The 19294-nt window shown below is 38.3% G+C and overlaps 1 long non-coding RNA gene across 1 annotated transcript; it reads left to right on the top strand.

The window, feature by feature from the left end:
• Positions 1 to 8576: 8576 nt before the first annotated feature.
• On the top strand, positions 8577 to 17297 carry LOC107312779. Its single transcript, XR_001554623.2, has 3 exons — positions 8577 to 8706; positions 9225 to 9353; positions 17135 to 17297. It is a non-coding gene; the product is annotated as an uncharacterized LOC107312779 (long non-coding RNA).
• Positions 17298 to 19294: the final 1997 nt, after the last annotated feature.

Raw genomic sequence — 19294 nt, 5'->3', positions numbered from 1 at the left:
TCATTTCCAGGCAATGCCAAAATAGGATGCTAGGAGTAAGAGAGGATATCTCCTGCAAACTAAGATATATGCTTTCTGATTACTATACATGAATATATGCAAATTGTTATTTCTCTGAGCTTTGCTTTCTCCAGGAAATGGAGGGAAATTGTAGCCAGATGAAATATGCCATATCAATTATTTTTCTTTCTTATGAAAGATCCTTCCTCTTTATCCACACCCTGCAATATGTGCCATGCTTTGCATGCTGTTTCTGACCCTCTGACTTGCTGACCTGTTGTGGGAAAATAAATGTCTGATGTAACTTCCCACGAGTCCCATCTGATACCACCCTCCTGATCCCATCAAAACTGTTTTATGATGGAGGGGTTGCTGCAGAGCTCTCAAAGTTCAGTTTCTTGTCTGACCATCACAGACCCTGACTGTCTGGAAAATCAAAACTGTGTCTGGAGAGAGTCTTTTTGCCTGTCAGAAAGTAGCAGAGAATGACAGTTATATTTAAGCTTTAATATATGTCTTTTGTGCAGTACTGGGTGTTTATGGAGTATCTGTAATAGTACATGGTATTAAAGTAGAGGTTAACATTATTAATTCTGTTTTCAAGTAAGGAGGAAGATTCTGTTATTTTTAATGAAGTGCTTATGGTTTTGATGGTTTCAGGAGTGTCCAGCTCTCTCTGCTAAGAGCTGCTGCGAGACTGCAGAGCTCCCAAAGAGATGGGGTTCAGGATAAGTCTGTGCATTCAGTTCTGTCTGGCTGAGACAGATTACTGACTGCTGAAACCTTGCCTACAGATCTTGCATGATTTGAGTGGAAGGTGGCAGAAAGGATCCCCTTCACAAATGATTTTGTTGTTTTGGGATAAAATTTGTTCAGACTAAGGTCTCTGGGCTCAGATCTGCTTGTCTTCTGAAAAAATATGCGGATAAATTAAGAACAAAGAGCAGGGTACTTATTTTTGATACTTTAAATTCAGTCTGTTCATCCCATTGTCCTGAAGAAGTTCAGTTCTGAGGGTCAGGAAAGTTTCATTTGGGGAGTGACTGTTTAAAGTATTGAAAGAGCCCTAGAAACCAGAATTCTTTGTTCATAAGTCATACGTAGTGCAGAAAACAGCATGAATTGCAAACAAGCTTAACCCCAAATTGGAAAGTCCGTACTCTGGAGAGGTAAAAGGAAATTCAATATCTGAGCTAAGTGTGTTCTGACTTCCTTGGAAGAGAGACTACCAGCCGTACAAGGTTATGATGATGATGTGGTGAGGACCCACTGTCCACTGAGGCCTTCATGAGCCAATGGCATTCATGGAGGACTGCAAAATATGTGGTCCCACAGGGTGGGAGGTATGGAGGTAGGCAGTAGACCTTTGTTATACTTACCATGAAATACTTGGATGTCTTGGAGAGCTTCAAGGTAAAACTTTTGATGTCCCTTTTATGATGATCTGTTTCTTTATGTATTTTGAAATATCTAGTTCCAATGGTACTAAAAAATTGCTGGGACTGACTACTTTTCCAATGCAAAGTACTTGTTAAAATATAACATGTGTCCAGACCAGACTAGCCCAGACTTGAATAAAGATTGTATAATTCTCCAAATTATATTGAAAGTTTGGCAGTATTCTTGAGTTTACAAAGTAACTTTCCATTGAAGTACAATTATAGGCTTAAAAGCAGAAAGTCTTTCCTATTTAATAAAGAATAATAGTGACCTTTACCAAGTCTGTCCCTATTTTAAGTCTGATGTTCAGAGATGTGTTGCTACTCGGTGCTTTTTTCCTCCTTTTTTTTCATCAAGTCTAAAAGATAGTGTCATCTTTTCCAACCTATTTTCTGAGCAGTGTTGTTTCTGTTTGTCAGCCCAAGTTTCATCACAGTCTGATAAATGTTCGGACTGGATTATTTGTCACCTTTCTGTGTGCTGCATTTTTGTCTTCCTCTGTGTGTATCTTTTTCATTCTTACAGCATGATATTTGGCATCAGCTTATGTTTGTCTTGCCCAGCTGAAGGTGGATGCTGCATAATACTACTACTTTTGAATTTGATTTTTTCTGCATGAAGGAATTTTGCTGCAGTAATGAGCAGGTGGCATTTTTTGATCAAGTGAGGGTACTTCGTATTCCTTTGCTAATATAGTTTTCACAGCCAGGCATTTGGAGAGTGGAAAGTTGCTTTTCATTTGCCTGTTTTTAATAGTCCTAATACAGCTACTTGTGCTGTCAGTCTCTTTCATTCAGTGAAAGCTCTGAATCACAAGTGTTGTGTTTGAAATCACTTATGTCAACTATCCTGCACCTCAGTTTATCCATTATGCTAATGGTTGTAATGCTACCTGAATAATAGCAGCATCACTGGGGAGAAGAACATACATTTGCAATATATTCTTAGTGTCTGGAAGTTTTCTGTTGGAAGACCATAAGATTAAATTGAACTGTTGCAGGTGGGAATTGTTTGTGTTTCTGCTTTATTCATTTTTTTTTTCCACATATCATCCTGATTGTTTTTTACTCAGGAGCTGGCTGATTTAATTTTTCAAGGGATTATTTTCACTCTGTAGTTTGTGGAATACAGGTGTGATGCTGAAAAAGTGATGAATGCATTTCTTGAGCAGCTCTGTTTACTTCAACTTGTTGCAGGAGTGGGCCTATGGTTTTATGAGTGATAATGCAGATTCACTGCCTCCTGAGTCCCTCCTTGTAGGAGTTACTCTGGAAAAAACTTCCTTTTGATTCTGAAGATCTTGACGAAATACTTTTTGTTTAAATTTAGTTTATCATTGTAAGATTTATCCTGTATAATATTGCCAAATCAAGACAAGAGCTCAAAGCCTTTAGTACAAAGTATTTTCTACAAGTGTTTAATACACCTGGTAAATTCCATGAAAAATGTCTACTTAAGTTTTCCTGTAGCAAATACCAGACAGGTTTTTTTGTTTGTTGTTGTTTTTTTTCATGGACAACTTGTGTATGTGCTTCATTCTCACTTTTAATCATGATTTGTCTATTTCTGTCTTTAATACAGAAGGTCAGAAATTGTACTTTTATAGATACCTTAGAAAGATAGAATCATTTGAGATGGAAGGGACCTTTAAAGGTCATCTGGTCCAATTCCCTTGCAGTGAGCAGAGATACCTACAGCTCCAACAGGTTGTTCAGATTCTGGTCCATCCTGACCTTGAATATCTCCAGAGATGAGGCACCTACCTCCCCTCTGGGTAATCCATTCCTGTGCCTCACCACCCTTACTGTAAAAACAAACAAAAACCTTCTTTCTTGTATCCAGTCTAAGTCTCCTCTCTCAGTCTGAAACCATTTTGCCTTGTCCTATCACAACAGATCCTGATAATGACTCTGTCCCCTTCTTTCCTTACAGATTTCTCTTTTTGATCCACACGTTCTGAGCAGCTCTGAAAAACTGAAAACGAAATTCTTCATTGTATTTATAGGAACTTAATTATTAAAGGCTTTTTATTTTTTTTCCTTTCTCACATATTATATCTAGGCAGGTACTTTTTCACTTGGTAACCTTAGATTCAGGTCTGGAATCCGTTATTCTGGTAAATGAACTACTTTCTGGTAGGGCTGTAAGGTTTTTCCATCATTTTCAGGGGGGAAAAAAACAGGGGCAAAAAGGCAAGTGAGGATGATAGAAAAATAATACTGTAATATTTTCTTCTTTGGGAATTTGTAAATGCTGGTACAAGTATTACCAGACCTGAGGTATGTAAAACATTGGAGATGTTCCTTCTCTACCAAATTCCATTTGCTTTAATAGTCTAGATGAAATTCTCTATCCTAAATGTAGTCATGACTTGGAAAAACTCAAATCTTCGGAATCTCTGCTGAGCTACTTATTGCAAGATAAGTATACAGTTGGATTTTCAAAACAGAGGGTGTCAGATCAGTATTAGAATCATGAAACTGTGAGGTTTAGTCATAATCTCTCTTTTCTCATATCTTTTAATGCATGTGTGTTGCTTTATGAAAAAAAAAAAGAGCTAACACCAGAAAGTAGTGCCTTCCCTTTATTTATGAGCTGTTACCATGATTTATTGTTCATATTGCAGTGATGCTGAGAGTACAGGCATTCCACATGTTGGGCACTGTGCAGACAAAGAGTGAAGTTTGCTTCTCTAGTTGGGGGCTTACTGCTTTCCTCAGCTCTCACAGGAGGAGGTGGCCTTACTACTGAAGTTTCACAAAAGATTATTGTCACTGTTCTTAATGCTGTCTGGTCATATTCCTTACTTGCTAGTCACGTGTCAGGTAAACCTAACTAAATGGACTAAGCCATGGACATGCTGAGCGTGGCTGTTAGAGTACATGGGGGTGTTAGTGGCCATTAATCCTAAGATGGTGCTGAGAGAAATGGTGTTATAGAGTATGTTCAGTTGTGTCCTTCCACTGGTGGTACTCATGTCTGATTTTGATTTGAGCAGGTGAATGACTTGATAGCCCATTAGCAAGCATTTGACCTACTGTGTTCCCCATTTCCCTTTCCAGCTTTGACACTCCATGTAATTTATGTTGCAATTACACTTTAGCTGTAACTCAGTTCCTGGTTTTGTTCTTTTTACAGAAATTAGTACTGAAAGGCAATGCACTGATAGAGAACTTGGAATTACCACCAAGCTATTTGTCTGTTTAACATGCAGTTTTTCAAAGATAGTATTTTAATGACTGGGAGAACACAATAGGACTAACTGTGTTTCAGAAATTCAGCACTGGTTTTCAGACTCTTTGAATTCCGGGCTGTAACATCCATGCTGAGTGATACTAGTAAAGAACTGTGAAATGGAGAGCTGTTCTTTCCTCCATGTCCCCCCCTTTAAAATAAAAAGCAGGGGAGAAAAACAATGCTTCCCTGACTTATTTATCTTTATGTAGTTCCTCTGTCAGTAATGGGATGAAGTGAAAAACTCAGAACAAAGTAACTTTAAAAAAAAAAAAAATCAAAGGATTAAAACCCTATGTATGTGATCCTGATGAATTGGATGATTCAGAAGATATTAACCAGAGCAACAGCTGTAATGGAAGGAGAGCCTGTAACAAACAGGTTTTCTGATTTATCGAGGTAATCAAGCATAGAAGTGGGCAGGCACTGGGTGGTACAGAATACCAACTTTTTTTTTTGCTGCCTGGAAGATATATTCGAGCCTCTAGGGAAGACACCCCCTCCCCACTTTAATTCCACTGAAGTTTTTTTTTTTTCTTTTCCTGAAAATGAAGTGCACAAGCATTTCTTTGAGTCTCATTTTAAATCTCCCTAAGTTTAAAATGGTTTTTGCTTGTTTATTACTGTTAGTGATGTAGCTAGGCTGGCTTCTTGAGGATATCATTCCCTAACATAAGGGAGGTGATATGTGAGGTCAAACACAAATCAAGAGATGTTGGGCTGTGTAGAGAAATGCAGCAAATCCTCTGTGCGTTTTCACTATGGTTTGGTTCAGTAGTAACTGACCATCTTTGGGTTCAGTTCTTTTTCTAATAAGTCCCTATAACATCTTCTGAAACTGTTTGGTGTGCCGTTTTCCTTGCTTGCTAATGCAATGTCCCAACCTCTCTTTTTTATGTCTAAAATGAATGAGAACATGATGCAGCCTTTTTTTTTTGTCCCATGTAGGACAGATTACATTTTAACATGCCTTGTAAGTTTCACACAGGGAGCATTCCCTGCAGTGCAGGTTTTATAATGATACTCCCTGAAATCCTTCTAGCAATGAACTGCTGAAAAAATATCAAATTTTGGTATTTATCAGTCTGGGATTTTTAATTTTTTTTTCATAGAGAACCAATTTCTTCTTGAGGTCAAATTCCTGAAGAGGAGTCCTGTCTAATTCTTGGAAGAGCATTCCAGTGATTTTTGAGCTTATAGATGTATGGTTGCATCACTTATTTCTTCCTTTTTACTACTTCTGGGTTCTCCCAGCAGCATGAAGTCTTCATTTGTTTCCTGTGTACTGATAGCAGTTTCTCACAAAGATGTATAGCCTACTTCTGTGCACCAGCTATAAGTAATCAGCATATGTAATGCCTAGCTGCCTATGTCTGTAAGGAGGAAAGCACTGTATTGCCTCTCCTTAACTTTTGTTTTCACCTGTATCACAATCTTTTTTTTAGTTTTATGATTGCTCTCAGTAGCACTTTTGTCTATAGTATGTTTGTTAAGAAAATATATGTATTTTTTTGGCTTGCTGGATGAGGTTCAGTGCATGCATGAGATATTTGTTTGGTTTCCTGAAGCCAGAGTGCAAAAATGTTGATACAGCCTCTTGTGATGGTTATCATAGGGAAGTAGTCTCTTCTATTGTGTGTGCATACAGTTGGCCAGGTTTTACTTCATTATTACTCTGGGCACTTTAGAACAGGGTCTTGGTGACAGTATTATTTGTGTTTTGTTCTTTTGCTTTGTTTTTAAACAAGATGCATGATGTTGTTTTAAGTGATTTCTCTCCAAGTATTTCAGTGAAGTTGTTCCCAATTCATGAATTTGCTTGGTGAGTCGAATATTGTTTCTGCTCCTGGACTGGCTACAAGCTCAAAACCCTTGTCTGCTCCAACCTTTTGTCACTTGCTGTTTCTGCTACTGAGTTTGCTGCAGTTACTGGTGTGGGATTAATATTTCTGTGCTTGGGAAGCCCACAGGCTGAGAATCCATTTCATTAGGCAGAATTCAGTGTCTTCTAAATGAGAAACCTCTTAAAAATAATTTTGGAATAATATCACAGGGCATTCAAACAAGAAAAAGAAATTAAAAACGAATGAAGAAATCAGACTGCCTTTTGTGCCCTCAGGTGAAGCCAATCTGGGTTTTCATAAATATTTTCCCTGAGTTTGTGATTTCATAGCCGAGTGACTCCCAACAGAACCACCTCTGCCAGTTTTTTTTTTTCTAGCCCCAAGCTACTGCTTTCTCCCCTTGCCCTACCTAAAATTGTCCTGCTTCCAGCACCCCCAAGTAAAAGCCCCTGATACTGCTGTGATTGCTCACCTGCATGCAGCTGCTATGTCTTCTCATGCCTTCTGTGCTGATGGTAGCACCATTTTTTACCCCCTCCTTGGCTATTTTGGTCAATCGAGTCCACCTGTTTATTCACATTTCACTGCAGAAAGCAACTCCCCATCTTTTGGGGCATTGCTCTGGTAGCAATTTAAGAAAACCAGGGTGCCAGCTGGGACTTCCAAGGAAGAAAAATAAGATGTGTCTGAGAGAAAACAGGTGCACAACAGCTCTGCGTTGGGTGAGCTGTAAAAATATGTTCGATGAAGCAGAAAAAGTATTTTGGGTAACCTCAAGAAAAGCTGTCTCCTGCACTACATTATCATTACTAATGGCACATTCCTGGTTTCAGTAAGTATATCGAGGATGTTTATTTTAAGGAGAAAGGGCACAGTTTATTTTTGCACAGATTGTGTTTGGGAATGTTTGTCATGACGTGTCAGTGGCAATTCAAAAGACCTGGTGTTACTCTCTTTGTGAATCACTGTCTGACTCCCTTGGCTCCCATTACTTCACGTTCTTGGCATTGAAGACCTCTCCCCTAATGAAATGTTGATAATATTTTTAACAAAAGGAACTTTCATGTAATTGATATCTCCAATAAATTGAGATCCAAAAGCGTGTTTTAACCAGTATATTTTGTAAACACAACATGAAAAATTCACAGAGAATTTCTGTTACATCCCGAGGCACCTGTGAGTCTTTTCCAAAGTGAAGGCAAGGGAACTATATGGTGTATGAGGAGTAGGGAGTGAACAAAGAGGAACCCAGATGGGAATGTACAAGTAACTGAACTGGCAATTAGTAGGTCTTGTGTACTTGGCAAAAAGTATTTATTCTGCTGTGGCTACAAGACAGTGCCTGATGGAAGCACAGTATATGCTGTCACGGGGTTTTATACAGGTTGAGGGACTTCACCTTCCTAAACAGCACAAGTATGCTGACACTGACTCTGTTACTAGCACAGATTTATCAGTCCCCGAAGTCCCACCAATGTAGCAGAGTCAGCTACAGGATGTGCGTTTTCCATGACCTGAGCTGACCTTGGGTGTGCAAAACTTTGGCGGAGCTTTACAGCGTAGACATAGCCTAAGGCAGATAGAATTTGCCAAATGTAGTGTTTAATGAGACAGCCAAGTGAGCAAAATACACAGCAAGTTCAGTAAAACCCCTAAGGGCTGGGGTCCTTGGAATGTGCTGTGCTGTAGCAAAATAAGCTAGTGATCGTTTTCATCTACCTGGCTGATTAGGCAGAGCCTGTCTTCTCTGAGGACGCATCAGGGAGAGGCTCACAGCACAGGGAAGCTACATGACTTGTTTTCCTCTCTAGACTTTTAACTGTAATGATCCAGCATGGTCCTTATCTGAGTGTTTATGGTGCACACAGGACAGCCATATTTTTGGTCCACAATTATAGCAATTTTTGTTTTAAACACAGGTGTTCTGAAAGAAGTATTTACCTGCTTAAACAGGCTTCATCTCACGTACTCTATGTATAGGGCTGGAATAAGTTACATATTACTGTGTTCCCCTAAAATGTTATATCACTGTTGCAAATTTCTGTATTTCAGAATTAATCTCTGTTAACCTGCATGCCTGGGCACAAAGGAATATGTCATGTCATACAGGCTCACTGTTCAACCACACTTATTGCCTTGTAATTCTGAATATTTCTGTGATTTGAGAAGACTCTGATCAGTAAGAAGGGTAAGATATTTTTTTATGTTTTGCACCTGCTGGCACCTTTTAAACATTTCAGAAAACGAGAGTGGATGGAATTTTCTCTCATTTCTAAATGAAGTTCTCTCCCAGAGCTTTTTGCTTTTTAAAAATTGCTTAAATTCATTCAATTGTAGGCTTAAAACAACTAAAAATGCATTATTTGAGACACCTTCTGGACAGGCAGAGGACCACACCCAGTAGGTTTTTGTCTTTTGCTGGCAGAGGTTTAAATTGCAAGCAGATCCAAATGGGAATGCTAAGAGTTGCAGTTCTAAAAATGGACTTCTGTGAGGAAAATCTTGAGCTTAAGAGAAATTAGTTATACTTCATTGAGGGGATAAGAAAACAAACATTATTCTTGCTAGGCCCTGAAATGCTTTTAGTTGGCAAAGTGATCTCTGCCTAGAATGATATTTACACCTCACCTGCTTGACAGTAATTTGCTGTCTGGCACTTGTCTTTATATTGTAAGATGTAATAAGCTACTGCTGTTTGTTTTGTAGAATTTGGAAATGTGTTGACACATTTGTGTGATGGCACTCACAATGTTGAGATGACACTATGATACAAACATAAGTTCAAGCCAGACGGAAGCCCTGGAGGATGCTAATGCAGCACTGCAATATGCTAAGGTAAACACCGAGGGGGGAGGGAAGAAAAGACTGAAGTGCTGCTTGCTTGTCTCCCCCTTCTCCCATTTCTGCTCTGTGAGCACAACCTAAAACAGATCCCCTGCTGATATGGAGGTCACACAGTTTATTTCTGTCACACTCACGTGGTCTTGTCAGTAACAGGGGAGCATGAATCAGAAGCTTATTTTAAAACCAAAATATATGGTGTCACTTTGTATTATGGTAGCATCCAAAGACCTCTTAGGATCAGGGCTTCATCTATTACAAATTGAAACTGTTATGAGATGAATGTGTTTTGCTGATCCAATGAAAAAATATAAACCTAAGATGCAACAGAGGAGTATAGTGAGCTGTAAGAGAGGAAGGGAGGGGAAGGGAGCTGATGTGATGGGAGCTCTGTACAATGGGCAAAATAACTTTTTTGCTTCACTAACTACTAAAGACATATGAAAGATCTTGAGGTGATGTAGGGCTGGGGTGAGAGGAGGTAGGACTGGTAGGTGAGCAAGTTGATGGCATTGTTGCAGCTTGTCCATATAATATTTTGTTGGTTTTTTTTTTTTCCCCTTCAATTGCATTTATTTGGTAGAGCTCTGTTTATACAAGCTCGGTCTAGAAAAATAGAATCAATTCATTTGAAAAGGACCATGTTTGAGATATATATGATAATGTGTGCCTCCACTGTTTTTCGGGGCTGGTGACCTGTATGTGAAAGTCTGAAAGACAAGAAGGCAAGCACAAAAATAAATTGGAGGAGAAATGAAGAAACACCTCTTGCTGAGAAAGTGGTATCAAGAAGAGAGTAAATCAAACTAGATTATTTCATTGTGCTAAAGTACTCAACTTTGTCACACTAATTAATGGCAAGAGCAATAGAATTCTTTGCAGGAACTTAAATAAAAAAGTCAGAGTTAAAAGCCAGAAAGTCAATGAAGTTATCTGTGGATTGTTGCTACTGCCATTTCCTGAAGAAAAAATTGAATGCTCATAACTGGAATTACAAAATTGTAAGACTCTGGGTAGCTGTGCTCTTTTTTTGTCTGAGCGCTTCTACTGGTAGAGAAGAATGACATTCAGAATCTTTGTCTGCTGGAAAATGTAGAGGCAGAAGCAGTATTAGTTACGTAGTATTCAAGAACTGCACAGATGAGTTTCCAGGAAACATTCACAGCTTTTGCAATAAAAATAGCATTCATATAGGACTTTGTTTATGGTGGGGCCCTACGGTGAGTTGTTTGGGTTTTGTCTGTAAAATTTCTAGCCAGTTGCAAAGAACAAGTGTAAGTTGGAGCCCTGTAGTAACATTTACACCCTACAAGAAGGAAATATTATTTTAAGGGAAACCATATTTTCGGCCCAGCAAGTTTTGACATTGGCTACTGCTGCCAGAGTTCCAAATATTGAGTTCAACAGACTTTTCCATCAGATTCCAAAACGATCTGGAGCATTCCCTTTTAATGTGAAAAAAATAAAAATGCTTATAAGCTGCCAGGTGATTTAACAATGTTTGCCGAGATGTGAACAATGAAGGGTGCCTCAGGAGACTTTGCTTTGTTTTGCTACTGTAATTTCCAGTAAAGATTTGGTCAAGACTTGAAAGTGTCTCAAATGATGTATTTTGAAGCTTTAAGTTAAATTTCAGGCCTGCCAAAAGTTTCATGATTGCTAGTTTTTCTGGCTGAAACCACCTAATTTTTCCATTGTGGTTTGTACATCTAGTTATGGATGACCATTTTATCTCTCTGGCTTCAGAAAAGACAAACACTGTATCACTTAAGAAGTGTGAGGGGGGGAAAAAAGGAGCCACCTAGTAAAATAGTAGTATGCTTTTTCAAAGGATTACAAATTAATCAGATTTTGTACAAATAAACACCGAGAGTCTAGTCTGTAGCAAAAAGATATACATTCTAACAGAAACAAGCCATTGGTTACATTTAAAGGATAGAGTAGATGTGGAGAAATTAATGGTTTTAAGAAGGAAACTAAATTGGGAGGACATTTGGCAAGCAAAATGAAAGACTAAGCAAGTATAATGCGCAGCAAGAACTCAGTCACAAAATAAACATAAAACCCCAGAAAACTTCAGCAGGAAGAAACTGTAAGACTATAGAAAATTAAAGTGGAAATATAAACAAGAATGCCTGGAACCACTAAGGGTTGTAAGAAGTACTGATAGCTAGTAGAGTCATGTTGATAGCAGTTTATTGCAGTTGCAAGATACTGTTGCCAAATGAATAAGCGTTATTTTCAAATGGCAATGCACATGTAATGGCAATACAGCTCCTGTCAATCCGTTGATGAAAGGGGATGCATAGGTAGGACTGAGCATTTTTAACTATGCCTCTCTCACCATTCTGATTTATATGGTTCCCGAGAAATGGCAGTGGTTCAATGGACACAATCAACAGCTGTTCTTTTTTTTTTTAGTTGGTTGTGTACAGGGTCCACTGAGTACCTGAGATACACTGCAGTGGAACTAATTTGATTTCAGTGTTGATTATACCATGCATCCAAAATCACTTTGAAAAGCTTCTGATTAGAGGCATGTTCTACTTTTGTGAAATACATTTGAATAGGAAGCAGGGAGAAACCTCAGTCCTTGTAAATGTTGCAGGAGGGTGAACTGCAATAGTCTTTGTTTCACTGCCCCTGGGCCATGGTATGCCTGAGAAATATCTGTGTGTGAGTGTGCGTGTATATCTATGTTTACAGATTTGTAGTGGAACTCTCATGGAAATGACATAAATATGGTAACTAATGACTAGCATATTATACAGTCCTGTTCCAGGTAAGGAACAGTAATTTTTGCATCTTCATTGTGCACATGGTATATATTCCTTATATCTGTGTAATATATTACATAGAATGATTTTTATTTTTATTATGATGGTAGACGTTCCTTTCAAGTTCTTACATATTTTAGTACAGCGTAGTCACAAAACAGAGGGAATTTTGCTTTCTTGGAAGGGAACTTAGAATTTTTTTCCCTTCAATATGTGCTTATTTCTTTTTTTACATTATAAAAACCCGCACAAATAGTCTTGCAAAGTGTGAGCCGAAATGGCTCTGTAGGTTTCCATGAGAAAAAGAATATGAGCAAACAAAAAACTTTGCTCTGGTAGCATGTTTTTTATTAGATATGATTTTTAAAAATGTGGAAAATACACCAATATTCAGATTTTCAATAAGCAAGGTAGTCAAATTAATTAAATATGTAGTTGTTTCTACCTTTACATAGCTCAAACCAGTTAAATGTATTTAAGCATTATTTGCAGAAAATAAACGAATTTGGCATGAAAAGTCATCAGATGCATTTTAACATTGCTGCATTGTAAGCCTTGTAAATGCAGGTTTATGAAGTAAATGATGATTGACACTGGCAATTTCAAGTAGCTTTTCTTTCATGTATTGCCCTTCTGCTGGAGACAATATTATTTTTCATTCTTTTTCTAGTTATAGCATGGTTTTGTCTTTTAACCGTATGAGTTACATTGCCCTAACTGAACTGTGTGTACATTATGCAACACTGGCACAAGATATGCACATTTGCGTATCAGTTGTGCACTGTTAGGGATGATTCTTTGGAGTAATGTTAAGACAGTCAATCCAAGACTGCAAAGAAATGGTTTGTTTCACTGCAGCAGCAAACTGTGGAGAAAGGTGAGAAGGCAGCACAAAGTTTTATAGTCTTTCTTTTGGATATTTCCCACACAAAACTGCTAATAACTGCATGAAACTTCCTGGGTTGAAAGGCTGTAGATAGAAACAGTAAAAAGTACACTGTATTAGACTTACTATAACTGAACTCCTGACTACTTGGAGAACCTTAAGAGTGACATTGGAAAGTCCAAAGTTTGCTTGAAAAATAGTGGTGATGTGAATTAGGAAAGGTTAAACTGAAGTGCTTTAATGCCCAATAACCTCCCGGAACACTCATAGGCAGCATCCAAAGGGATGTGAAAATCAGATCAATGAAAGAATTATTTCAGAAGAATCCTCCATTGGAGAAACCAGTTTAGTTTTCCAAGTCAGCTTAGAATATTAAAGCTCTTGACAGACTTCATTACATAACTTGTGCAACTGACACTATAGTCATTTGGGCCTGAGCCTGCTTGGGGGTGAACTCTGTGGTAATCTTGCACTGGCAGGAGTAGGAGGAGATGCACTGATTGACCTAGTAGGCATTTCCCCTACTCATCAAAAAGCAGTAGGCATGGACAAGCCACTGGGAGCACTGTGCCACTGTGTCTCCTGTCTATTTAGTGTCTCACCTTCTATTTTTAAACACCTCATGGAAGTGCTGAGGGAAAGCAAGGGAAGACAGAAAGAATAGAAATGTTATGGCTTAGGGATATCAGCCCTTGTCCCAGTGCAAGTAACTGCCTTTCACTGAAAGCTTTGAGGTGCTTCCAATGAAAAGGATTTCATAGATGTGAAGATTCAGTTATGCACACAACTTCCTTGTCTAACTGCTCACTGGTGGCAGATAAACTAAAATAAGAAAGAACATCCCTTCTAATCAGTTCTTGGGACAGAATATTAGCCTGGGATAATGTGCATGATAATGTAATTTGGAAGAAATTCAGTTTTAAGCTTTATTTTAAAGGGTTTTTTTTCCTCTTTGTGAATGTAGCAATTTTACTGTGGCTTCATCTTTCTTGATTAAAGGACTTCTGACAGATTCCTTAGGATTGAAACGTGGGGCAGCCTTTGCTTTTTGTTCTGCTTTTTACAGAGTTTGTTGTGAGTGGAGGCATCTGTGGGATGGAAAATATATCCACCAGACCAGTGTAACCTGCATATTTGATTTAAACTTGAACTTGCTGTGTTCTGTGTCAGAGTTATCAAAAACAAATAACAAAAAAGTGGACTTAGTATGAACAGGAAGTGAAGCAGAAAACAAAGCAAGATCATGATTATAGAAAGTGATTGCATAAAATGGCTTATTCACAGTTTTTATTGTCAAGGATTTGCCTCTGAAAATCCACTGTTAGCTACAGTGGCATGTTATGTATCTATACATTAGGGAGCTCTGGTACTAGTGCATAGTAGCAAGGGGAAGGACTATGAAAAGAATTGGCATGAATACTTATTAACAGACGTGTGTTTTGTTTTTATATCTTAGCCAGGGCTTTGTCAGAGCGGAGGAGCTGAGATGGGTTAATGCTCAGACAGGCTGCTGAAATTCCAGTCTGGTTTTCTAATTCAGAGCTACTGGATTACAGGAATAGTAGGTATAATTGTAAACTCTATGTGAAAAGCAAACTGAATGCTTGCCATTCAGTTCCAATCAAGGAAATAATAATAAAAAAGCATTCTACACACAGTTGAAAACAAAGTAGGTTCTGTACTGCTTTCCTTAGATAATGCAGTATTTTAAATTCCTCTAACCATTCCTTCGTTTGGCATACAACTCTTCCTCTGTTTTCCCTTTCCCTAAAAATTTGGGGTATGTAAAAATTTCAGATTTGACAAGTTGCCTAGGTCCTATCCAATGGCCATGCTGTATGATCTGCTGGGTGTCTTCATCTGTCTCTGCTTGTTCTTTGGTATTCTTCAGGAACCCCTATGTACATTTGACACTGAAAACTTTAGCCTGTGATAGCTTGCACAGCTCCTCAAGCAGAACGGTATTGCCCTTTTGTTCCCCATGGTGCATGAGATGAATATTTTACTGGCAAGGACTACCATGTTCACTCATTTTAGCTTGTTTCTATCCTGAAAGACAGTTGAAAGGACAGATATTTGATCTACAGCAAAAGAATCTTTGGTCTTTCAGACTTCTCATCTCACAGAGGCCTTCTTGGGGAAAAAATGTGAAGATAACAACAGTGCAGGCTTGGAGAAAATATTAGCCCTAACGTGTTCCTCTCCTCTCCACTCTGCATCCTTTTTCCCCTCTGCAGTTCAAATAAAGAGGAACATGATAGACATAAAAGTAAATCTGTAGCAAGAATGCTCTACTTCCTCACCACTGACTCATAGAGGAGATTCTTTATCCTTATTCCTAAAAGTAAAGGTGATCATATGTAATCTTGTTTCTCAGCTAACATCTTGCAGAAGGCTATCTGTATTTGAAAAGAGATGAGTTCATTTGAAAAATATTAAATCTTGGAAAGGATTAAACTGGAAGAGGGGCTAACTGGGCTGGAAATGGATGGGTGCATGCTCCACAGACTCTTAAAGGACAGAAAGAGAAGAAGATAGGTACAAAAGGAAAAAGCTTTCCTACCTACTTAAATGCCACATACCTAGAACTGGTCCTACGTAAACTATCAGAGCTCTCAAGTACTGGCATTTATACTCTGTTTAAAGTGAGACCAAAGAATGGAAAACTGGTTGTCTGAGTTATTTTGGGGTTTTTATTATGTTCAGGGATTAATTTGGATGACAACAATGGTGTTTTTAGTGCAACAAATAGAATTCTAAAAAGCAATCTGGCAGAAGATCTAAGAAGCAGAAGGTGAAAATAAATAAAATGGAGCAGTGAAGAATGCAGAAAGAAACAGAAAGTGTTCAAAGGCTTGTAAATGTTAGGAAGGCTTGAGCCAAATTCATGTGCAAACATCTAAAGTAGAAATCCTCTTCCCTCCTTTTTCCTTTTCCCTTATGATATGCATATTACAGCCCCTGCTCCCTCCTGCATTTACTCTTATGATAGAACAGAAGAAAAAAAAGAGGCAGATGTGACTATGTGGGAAGTTACTTTGCCACTCACTTGTGGATGGGAACCACATCATCTTGTGTAGCTTGTGGGAGGGGGATTTATTCTCTCAGAGTTTTGAGTAAGACTTATGATTCCAGCTGGATTTATGTACAATGGCTTTCCTGTCTGTACTCTTTAACTTTCTATGAGAGCTCTCTGACTAAGTTATTTTCCTCCTGGGATGTATAAAGTATACTCTCACCTTCACTAGGATAAGATACTCTTGAATACAAAGGCCTCTGCTGAAGACCTTCTGCAAATATTGTCTGTTCTCATGAAATTTCACCTGGAGCTCATCTGTAGGGTCTTACTTAGGGTGGGTCATATGGTGGGCCATTATAAACTCAAAATGGCATTACCGTGTGCTGAGATCCTTGTTCTAGGAACTTTACACTGAAGATAGCAAACTACTTATGCTTGTGTTTAATTGAACTCTTTTTTAAGTCATCTCACTGAAGTCAGTGATACAATGCCTAAGCTTAAAGATGAAATCATGCTGAAGTGCTTTGTTGGCTTAATGCCCAAGCTGGCTTTCAGTGTATTATAGGCAGCCTTTCCTGTGATGATGGTGAATTAGAATTATTCTAAAGTGTTTCTAGCAAGATGAAAAATCACCTCCAATCTAAAGGCTTTATTGCTTTTTCCGCTTTCTATGAACCTAAAAATGAGGCCATTTGTATGAAAAATGGCACTTGAGAATATGAAATTTCCAGAAGAAATGGGGATTCTTTTCCTCACAGAAGTTTGAAAGTATGATGCATTATTTTTATTTTTTATTATTTTTATTTTTAAATGAAATTGATGCAACAAAAAACAACGTATGATACTGTCTCTGCAAATGGTGGTCCTATGGGAAGTTTTGGACATGCAAAATCATCTAAATGCTGTGAACAACTTCTAAATTAAATTTACCTTAGTGCTCTAATCCTGTGGTAATGGCTGTCCAGAACGACTGTGTTGGGGCTTCAGGGAAACCTGTGGGTCTCCATGTTTGTTGGCTGCTGATGGATGCATATGTACAAGGAGTTATGCTGTATGTATTGTTCTCACTGCCTGCTAATTGTTTTCTTCTCAGTTTCAGGAGAGCTGCTTAGTGAGTCCATTGAAAATCTCACTCCTGATGAAGAGAGGATTTGTGTTTACAGAACAGAAAGTAAGTCACGACCAGTAGTTAAAAAGTATCTGATAGTTTTGCCCTTCTTGATTACTGCAGACACATTTGCCCTACAATAGGCAGGGTACTCTTGAACAGGTGTATTCTTCTGTAGTTTTTCATTGCATGTTTAGTAATTTGAAACTATGTAATTTGTTTAGTGCCATTTCACCACTTAGCTTGCAGAATCTCTGTGGGAAATACTCTGGGTCCCTTGACCTTGCTTTTTCAATTTTTTATTTTTAAATAGCATGTCTGGAATGTGCTTCGTGTGTTATGTTTCCTCTGTGGATGCATCTTTGATGTCCAACATGTGAGCTCTCCTTATAACTAGTTATGATCTGTAGAGCTATTTCAAGTAGCTAGTAGGTAGGTTAGCTCATGTTTTCTCACTGGTAGTTGTGGAACACTTCCATCGCTGTTTCTGAATGTGAAGGGGTGGAATTCTGCCCCTGACTGACTTTTTTCTGAAATCAGAGGATGCTATTGCACAATCATCCACACACTGCAGGACAAGTCTGTGATCAAGTATTTAGCGAATTGCATTCAACACACGAATTTCTACAGATTCCTGGTTTTGTATATCAGTTAGTTAAATTTATGCCCCAACTGGATGAGGTTTTATTCTTTGATTTGATGAGAACTTTCTTTATAAACATCTGTAAATTTAGTAATACTTTTGCCAGTTGGATTTGATTGTTTCAAGTGGCGACCTTAGAGGGAAACAGGAAGGGTGCAGATTCATTGCAAATCTAATATTCATAATTTTTGTGTATTACTTGCTTGATTTTTAGAAGTAGATTTTTGAGGGGAGGGGGGAACATCATTAATTAGTAAAGGGGAAAAAATACAAAGCAGCAAGTGCAAGAACCCAGACTATTTTGGAAATGGTAAGATTTTTTCTTTGCCTTTGACTACATGTCTTGCCTGTACTTCATTGCTAACAATTGCGGAAGTCTTGCCTGTTTTCAGGGAGTGATATGAAGGCACTGGAGAAATGTTGACTGTTATTTATGATCATAATCATTGCATTAAATAATGCACCATACTGTCTACACTGGTATCTTATTACTTTTGTGCCATTGAGTCCAAGGCTGGAAACATCAGGAAGGGTAGAGAACATGGGCTGCATTTTGGAAATAGCTTTAGCCAGGCAACCTGCTACACATGGGTTTGGAGTCTCTTCCCTGTGCACCCCACAGCTCCTGGTGCTGCCCTCGTGCCGGGCACACCCTCTGTGTACATTCTGCACATTCCACAAGTGACTTTGCTTATATAACCCTCACTGCACTACCTTCCTCTCCCTGCATAGGTGAACTGCCAGCTGCCCTTGCTTAAACAGCACTTCTGTCCCTGCCCACCATCTAGGCTTACTACACAGAAGGCCATCTTTATTTCTGGTTCTATTTCTCCAAGTTTATCAGTCTTAGGGAACTGCTTTTCAGGGCAGAGCTAAGGCTGTTGTCTACCAGCTTCAGGTACAAATATACCTATATAAGTTTTAAGTAGTGCAATCAAAATAGATTCATCCAGGACATGAGTTCAGGTTTCAACTTTTCTTGCCAGGTTCTGGTGATTTCATAAGTATTTTCATACTTGGATTTTTTGTCAGGAATAATAATAATTTGTCAGGAATCATTGATAATAAATGATTGTAATAGCATCAGTAAATACAGTATCTGCCACAGAGAGGCAGGTTGTGTGTAGTAAAGAGTGTAGTAGTCTCAAAAGACTATGTTCTAAGAGAAACTTTTTGTTTTACTGGTTTAGGACTTTTAAAATGCAGTTTCCATTTACGTTAAGTCCCCTTTACCTTTCATCAGATTCACGTGTAGATATTTCTGCTTAAACGCTATAGGACAGTTTTTGTTTTCAGTACTGCAGAACATTTCTGGCTCTTGCTGCAGTCAGTTGAAATTGTGGGCATGCAGGAACTTTAGGAATGAATTGTTAGTTGTTGTTATTAATTTCTTTGGGAAACACAAACTATATGACTCACAGTTAACTCATGTATTGAAAAATGCTATGCTCTTTCTTCACAATAAGCAGAGTACTTCAAAGCACTACCTTCCAACATTAAGT

The sequence above is a fragment of the Coturnix japonica genome, chromosome 4 (genome assembly GCF_001577835.2).
Source record: "Coturnix japonica isolate 7356 chromosome 4, Coturnix japonica 2.1, whole genome shotgun sequence".
Lineage (NCBI taxonomy): Eukaryota > Metazoa > Chordata > Aves > Galliformes > Phasianidae > Coturnix > Coturnix japonica.
The sequence above is the reverse complement of the archived record's forward strand: the minus strand, read 5'-3'. Positions and strand labels throughout refer to the sequence as shown.